The sequence below is a fragment of the Hoplias malabaricus genome, chromosome 1, assembly GCF_029633855.1.
Source record: "Hoplias malabaricus isolate fHopMal1 chromosome 1, fHopMal1.hap1, whole genome shotgun sequence".
Lineage (NCBI taxonomy): Eukaryota > Metazoa > Chordata > Actinopteri > Characiformes > Erythrinidae > Hoplias > Hoplias malabaricus.
In genome coordinates, this window is record NC_089800.1 from 22,800,262 (window position 1) to 22,806,661 (window position 6,400).

Here is a 6,400-nt window from a genome sequence, read left to right on the forward strand (position 1 = left end):
CTTCCAAAGTTCCATCCCCTCAGTATGTGAAAGCAGTAAAATGATGTGGCTAACGAGCCTGACCAGCTTTGTTTTGGAAAAATCTATTAACATAAATGAAGCTGTTCCAGTCGGTCGACAGCACGGTGTTCCGTTAGATGGCCCATTGATTGTGAAGAGAAGTCATTCAGCCAATGTGGAGTCTAATCCAATACTGCTTGTAGGACTAATTTAACAGGAACACAGGCGGACTAACCCGTCTTGTACATTGGAAGATTTAAATAAACAAAACATGCGATCGATTTATAGCACAGTGTTCCCATATATTCACTTCGGTGAGCAGATTCACTCAGTTCTGTATCAGATTTGACAGTGAAACACATGCAGTTCATTAGCAAACCCTCAAAGGAAGTGTGCAAATGGACACTCAAGGACTTGACCTACAAACAACCTTAAAATGTCACTAATTTTCTACAGTCTGACATATTATGATGACAAGCCACATCCTATTTGTGGTGTCAAAACAATGTGCAAGAACCACCGCGCCCATCAAAGCCCCCAGAACCACAATGTAAGGCACGCAGGTCTGAGTATCGCAGGAGGGAGATAATCCCTGGAATGCGTCTTGCCACATGGGTCTGAGAGGGCTCAGTCTGACAGCTGCTTCACATCCCACTGCCCTACTGTTTTCTATGGTAGACACAAGCGTGCTCTGGTGTCACGTAATCACTGAGAGACAACCGGAGGGAACGGAGGCCAGTACCTGGGAAATGAAAGTCCTATGGTGAAAGAATATCATGCAAATCCAAAATGTACAACGTGTTCTTTGGAAATATACTGGTGTGGATGTGTGTGTGTCTATAATTTCTAGGGGAATGGTAATTAGTAGTTACTGAGTTATTAGGATTCAAATTGGACTGGACAGTTAGCTAGTAGAACTACATGGCAATGACATAGTGAATATTAAGGTTGTGGATAATTACAGTCTAGAAAACAGTAATCTCACCTCAAACTAAATGTGAAGTCTGAATCATACACAATAGCTGCAAAGGTGCCTATGGTGTTAAAAGGCAAACTCTGACAAGTCATCTACAGTCTCCTCTGATAAGGCACTTAGACAAGCACCCAATAACGTCACGAACAACATCATAATACATGTGTAAATGAGACATCGGGAGTGTTCGCTCTAACACAAGTATAAGTCGCTATGTGAGATTAGATCTTAACCAGTATCTAATGAGAGACTGGAGGGGGAAGGACACACTCTTACCTTAAACCCACAGATCCAAAGTCAGTCCTCGGCGCTTTTCTCCAGAGTTAATGTCAGTCTCGTCACTGTAACGCTACATTCATTCAACTGAATGTCAGATGTGACGCGAATAAAAGCTTTAATCCCCGAGTTTTAACACACAGACGTCGTCTTCCAGCTTTAAAAAAATATACACTGAGATCAGTTCAAAATGAAGACGAGGCAGAGAGCTGGAAGTGTGGAAGTCACTCTGCGGAGAAAATGAAGTCAAAACCCGCCGAGAGCCGTGAAATGAATGAGCAGTACTGTATGACGAGCCATGCTCTGTACCGTGTGGAGAAAATGTGAGAAACACGTTCCTCCACCACACCCCACCCCTCCACTCCACCGCTCCACCACGACATACACCTACAGGAAGTTCTCCCGGCCGCAGTGATCTGCTTCTGTCAGGTTAATCTCACGCTACAAGGCGACGAAGAAGACCTACTGTTCGCCAGATTTTGTGTTAGTTTTAAAGTCCACTTTAAATAGTGCCGTGCTGACATTTTGGCACGTGTTTAAGGTGGAACGGAAACTTTATATAAAAAATAACGTGGCGAATGTTTAACTCTCCTACACTGAGGAATCTTTGAAAATGCTGTAAGCAGCATTAGGAGATATAGAAGATATTTTAGTACAGTGACCGGCCTATTGTTTGTTTTCTTCTGGAATAAAAGCTACACTAAAGCCTTCCATTTGAAGGGAGGTTGAGGCACTGAGTTATACTACCCTCTGCTGGCAGAATGTGTTATTACAGCGGGGCAGTGATTTTAAAAGGCGTAGCAGCTGTAAAACTGCTTTGTAAAACAGCTTCAGCTGCGCTGTATAAACACATTTGGATTGATTGATACATTTACAGCATTTGGCAGGTTATATATCTGTTATTTTGACAACACAGTAGAATACACAATACGTTTTAAATAAAATAATATATATATATATATATATAATAAATATTATCTGTATATGTATTATATATAGAATTTAAGGAGACTTGCGAAATTCCTTTGTAACCCCACTGGTCTACTGTGCAATCTGGGGTTTTGGGTTCGAGTCCGGCTCCGGGTGACTGTTTGTGAAGAGTGTGGTGTGTTCTCCCTGTGTCTGCGTGGGTTTCCTCCAGGTAACTGTCTGTGAGGAGTGTGGTGTGTTCTCCCTGTGTCTGTGTGGGTTTCCTCCGGGTGACTGTCTGTGAGGAGTGTGGGTTGTTCTCCCTGTTTCCTCCGGGTGCCTCGGTTTCCTCCCACTCTCCAAAAACACACATTGGTAGGTGGATTGGAGACTCAAAAGTGTCTGTAGGTGTGAGTGTGTGAGTGAATGTGTGAGTGTGTGTCACGGTTCCTCCTGCAAAGGTAACCTCTGGTCATGATTGACTATGCTATGGTGGAATGAAGCATGACACTGTAACCAGTGGATTGAGCAATCAATCTTGTCCTAAGGCAGACTTTTTCTTTGCTAATTGCGTGCTCACTATCAGGAGCAGAATTAAGCATATTTGCGTAGGACAGCTGAGCAGGGAGGAAAGGTTGTATCCTGTTGACGAGGCAGACTTGGACCGGCGAGTTCTACTTCAGGGTGTGTACCTGTCTCCTGACACCGGTAAGGGTGGAAATGGGCATTATGGCTTTTGTTCCTGTTCTGATAGCTTTTTCTTATTTTTTTAAATTTAAATAATAGCTCAAAAGATTATAGGCTTATACCATGCACACACACACACACACACACACACACACACACACACACACTACATGCACATACACTCTGTCTATCGCTAACAGGGTGATGTGACCTCGGAAGAATGTCAGGAAATATGTTCTGTTTAGAAATGTCAGTGTTGTTTCCTTATCTCAGTTACATTCCTCTGGATGTTTATTTGACAAAATACAACACAACCCCTCTCTCACTGCACTGGCCACTTGCCAACTTTACTAAACAGCAAAAGAAACATTCACTGAAACTAAAAACCATTAAAATCTACTTAAAAATTCAAATTGTCCAAGCTTGTCTACAGTTACAGACCACTGGGCACTGACCCCCCGAGCCGGGTCAGTAAACCTTCCCTGTTGGAGTTCTGAGGCTAATGTAACTATTGAAGTAATGCAGGTATATGTTACCTTTATGAGATGAATGTCCAGTGCGGACTGAAGATACAGACACAGACCCACATGCTGGACTGATTGTGTCTGTGTAAATGAGATTTAAATGAAATGTGAGTGTAAATATGGGCCAGACAATCTAATTTACACAGACACAATCAGTCAAGAATGTGGGTTTGTGCCTTTGTCAAGCATGTGTGTGTGTGTGTGTGTGTGTGTGTGTGTGGGTGTGTATGTGTGTGGGTGCTGTTAGCATCATCCCAGCAATTTACAAAATAAACACCAACAGATTAGGATTATCAAACCTGTAATGTAACACATTTATTTAAAGTTTAAAATGAAGATAAAACTCAAGCTTTACCTCTTCTTCAATGCTCTTAATTCTACTACTTACCACTAGGTGTCAGTGTTTTTAATGTTTTAAAGTAATAAGATTCAAATTGATTTTTAACATACTTTTAACATTTCTTTTTCTATTTATTTTTATAATCACGGGGAAGTGGGAATTTAAAATTTTAATAAAAATAAAAATGAACATATGAGAATATGTTCCTTAAGAATATGTTTCGTTCATCTAAGAATATTTCCTGTTTTTGTTTGTGTTGTGTTTGTTCTTTTCATGGACTTCAGGCTGCTTAAAGAGGCATTGTTCCATGTGAAAATAATTGTGACATTGTGACTTGTTTACTCCAAACTCCAAAATATGCTGCTGTAGCAGTACGGGCATTGGTAAAGGGGCAGTGTTAAAGGGGCAGTGTTAAAGGGGCAGTGGTAAAAGGGCAGTGGTAAAGGGGAAGTGGTAAAGGGACAGTGGTAAAGGGGCAGTGTTAAAGGGGCAGTGTTAAAGGGGCAGGGGTAAAGGGACAGTGGTAAAGGGACAGTGGTAAAGGGGCAGTGGTAAAGGGGCAGTGGTAAAGGGGCAGTGGTAAAGGGGCAGTGGTAAAGGGGAAGGGGTAAAGGGACAGTGGTAAAGGGACAGTGGTAAAGGGGCAGTGGTAAAGGGACAGTGGTAAAGGGGCAGTGGTAAAGGGACAGTGGTAAAGGGGCAGTGGTAAAGGGACAGTGGTAAAGGGGCAGTGGTAAAGGGACAGTGGTAAAGGGGCAGTGGTAAAGTGACAGTGGTAAAGGGGCAGTGGTAAAGTGACAGTGGTAAAGGGGGAGTGGTAAAGGGACAGTGGTAAAGGGGCAGTGGTAAAGGGGCAGTGGTAAAGGGACAGTGGTAAAGGGACAGTGGTAAAGGGGCAGTGGTAAAGGGGCAGTGGTAAAGTGGCAGTGGTAAAGGGGCAGTGGTAAAGTGGCAGTGGTAAAGGGGCAGTGGTAAAGTGGCAGTGGTAAAGGGGCAGTGGTAAAGGGACAGTGGTAAAGGGACAGTGGTAAAGGGGCAGTGGTAAAGGGACAGTGGTAAAGGGACAGTGGTAAAGGGGCAGTGGTAAAGGGGGAGTGGTAAAGGGACAGTGGTAAAGGGGCAGTGGTAAAGGGGCAGTGGTAAAGGGACAGTGGTAAAGGGGCAGTGGTAAAGGGACAGTGGTAAAGGGACAGTGGTAAAGGGGCAGTGGTAAAGGGACAGTGGTAAAGGGACAGTGGTAAAGGGGCAGTGGTAAAGGGGCAGTGGTAAAAGGAGAGTGGTAAAGGGACAGTGGTAAAGGGGCAGTGGTAAAGGGACAGTGGTAAAGGGGCAGTGGTAAAGGGGCAGTGGTAAAGGGACAGTGGTAAAGGGACAGTGGTAAAGGGGCAGTGGTAAAGGGGCAGTTGTAAAGGGGCAGTGGTAAAAGGAGAGTGGTAAAGAGGCAGTGGTAAAGGGACAGTGGTAAAGGGACAGTGGTAAAGGGGCAGTGGTAAAGGGGCAGTGGTAAAAGGACAGTGGTAAAGGGGCAGTGGTAAAGGGGCAGTGTAAAAGGGGCGGTGGTAAAGGGACAGTGGTAAAGGGGCAGTGGTAAAGGGACAGTGGTAAAGGGACAGTGGTAAAGGGGCAGTGGAAAAGGGGCAGTGGAAAAGGGACGGTGGTAAAGGAGCGGTGTTAAAGGGGCGGTGGTAAAGGGGAAGTGGTAAAGGGACAGTGGTAAAGGGGCAGTGGTAAAGGGACAGTGGTAAAGGGACAGTGGTAAAGTGACAGTGGTAAAGGGGGAGTGGTAAAGGGACAGTGGTAAAGGGGCAGTGGTAAAGGGGCAGTGGTAAAGGGGCAGTGGTAAAGGGACAGTGGTAAAGGGACAGTGGTAAAGGGGCAGTGGTAAAGGGACAGTGGTAAAGGGACAGTGGTAAAGGGGCAGTGGTAAAGGGGCAGTGGTAAAAGGAGAGTGGTAAAGGGACAGTGGTAAAGGGGCAGTGGTAAAGGGACAGTGGTAAAGGGGCAGTGGTAAAGGGGCAGTGGTAAAGGGACAGTGGTAAAGGGACAGTGGTAAAGGGACAGTGGTAAAGGGGCAGTGGTAAAGGGACAGTGGTAAAGGGACAGTGGTAAAGGGGCAGTGGTAAAGGGGCAGTGGTAAAGGGGCAGTGGTAAAAGGAGAGTGGTAAAGGGACAGTGGTAAAGGGGCAGTGGTAAAGGGACAGTGGTAAAGGGGCAGTGGTAAAGGGGCAGTGGTAAAGGGACAGTGGTAAAGGGACAGTGGTAAAGGGGCAGTGGTAAAGGGGCAGTTGTAAAGGGGCAGTGGTAAAAGGAGAGTGGTAAAGAGGCAGTGGTAAAGGGACAGTGGTAAAGGGACAGTGGTAAAGGGGCAGTGGTAAAGGGGCAGTGGTAAAAGGACAGTGGTAAAGGGGCAGTGGTAAAGGGGCAGTGTAAAAGGGGCGGTGGTAAAGGGACAGTGGTAAAGGGGCAGTGGTAAAGGGACAGTGGTAAAGGGACAGTGGTAAAGGGGCAGTGGAAAAGGGGCAGTGGTAAAGGGACGGTGGTAAAGGAGCGGTGTTAAAGGGGCGGTGGTAAAGGGGAAGTGGTAAAGGGACAGTGGTAAAGGGGCGGTGGTAAAGAGGAAGTGGTAAAGGGACAGTGGTAAAGGGGCAGTGGTAAAGGGACAGTGGTAAAGGGACAGTGGTAAAGGGGCAG

The 6,400-nt window shown here is 45.5% G+C and overlaps 1 protein-coding gene across 1 annotated transcript in view; it reads right to left on the reverse strand.

Moving 5' to 3' along the window:
- Positions 1–1,597, reverse strand: part of myo1cb (myosin Ic, paralog b) — a 41,355-nt gene extending 39,758 nt beyond the window's left edge. Inside the window, exon 1 of the mRNA XM_066658821.1 lies at positions 1,250–1,597. The gene's annotated coding sequence lies outside the window, so the exon portion shown is untranslated. The remainder of the gene's footprint in view (positions 1–1,249) is intronic.
- Between the last annotated feature and the right edge of the window lie 4,803 nt (positions 1,598–6,400).